Genomic DNA, 1199 nt, shown 5'->3' with positions numbered 1-1199 from the left:
GAATCAGGCAAAAAGGCAAACCATATCCAGGTGAGAGAGAATCCTCCCTGACAGACTCTTTTCTATTGGGCATGTGCAGCTTTCTTGCCTGCAGACTCAAAGTGAAATATCAGTGTTTCTTGGGGCTGAAGCATGCAAACTTCAGACAGGAGCCACCCCACCGGCTTGCTTGAGTCTTGTGTCCTTTCTTAAGAACTCTAAGTCTTCACGTCTCTTGCCCCTTTAACTTGCTTATCTTGCAGGCCTTGGGACCTGCTCACCTCCCTATTCACCTGCGGCAACCTCTAATTATATGTATTTATACATATATGTCTTTATACATGCACAACCTAAGAATTTATGTAAAAAGATAGCAGGTCGCCGTCTTCGGACTGTAGCCATTGTGGTGTTGATCACCCAGGGACGTCTGTCTTCGGATTGTAGAGATTGCGGTGTTGATCACCCAGGAGTTAAAAATGGGTGATATTGACAAAGGCAAGAAGAGCTTTGTTCAGAACTGTGCCCAGTGCCACACTGCGGAGGAAGGGAGGCAAGCATAAGACTGGACCAAATCTCCATGGTCTGTTTGGAGGAATCAGGCTGCTGGATTCTTCTACACAGATGCCAACAAGAGCAAAGGCATCACCTGGGGAGAGGGTAACCCAATAGAGTACTTGGAGAATCCCAAAAAGTTCATCCCTGGAACAAAAAAAAAACATTATCTTTTCTGGAATTAAGAAGAAGGGAGAGAAGACAGACTTAATAATTTATCTTGAAAAGGCTACAAATGAGTAATTCCACTGCTTTACTACAAAGCGTGTGTCTCATGATTTTTAATGTGCCCCATAATTAATTCATACACCAAAATTCAGATCATGAATGGCTAACAATGTTTTTGTTGGGCAGTTCTGATTTAAGTGAAACTGACTCTTAGTAAAGGGGATATGATCTTTTTTACAATAACAATTCCAGTTGTATAAATGCTATTATTGCTCTCCCTTTCTCAAGATAGGATTGGATTTACTTAGTGAAATTCTACTTTTCAAAAAGGTAAGGGTGCCTCCTCAAACCTATTGAATGGGTTTATCCTTAAATTTATAAAACTGGGCATATAATTATGTTTAAACACTGGGAAAATTCTGTCACTGTCCTGGAAATGGGAAGACTCCCCTATGTTTCCATTTGTATTCACTGGCCTCTTACAGGCAATGGCTAAACGT

The 1199-nt window shown here is 41.2% G+C and overlaps 1 pseudogene; it reads left to right on the top strand.

The window, feature by feature from the left end:
• Nucleotides 1–455: 455 nt before the first annotated feature.
• On the top strand, nt 456–774 carry LOC126510680 (cytochrome c, somatic-like; annotated as a pseudogene).
• Nucleotides 775–1199: the final 425 nt, after the last annotated feature.

The sequence above is a fragment of the Alexandromys fortis genome, unplaced genomic scaffold (assembly GCF_014885135.2).
Source record: "Alexandromys fortis isolate MF-2015 unplaced genomic scaffold, M_Fortis_MF-2015_v1.1 scaffold_85, whole genome shotgun sequence".
Taxonomy (NCBI): domain Eukaryota; kingdom Metazoa; phylum Chordata; class Mammalia; order Rodentia; family Cricetidae; genus Alexandromys; species Alexandromys fortis.
The sequence above is the reverse complement of the archived record's forward strand: the minus strand, read 5'-3'. Positions and strand labels throughout refer to the sequence as shown.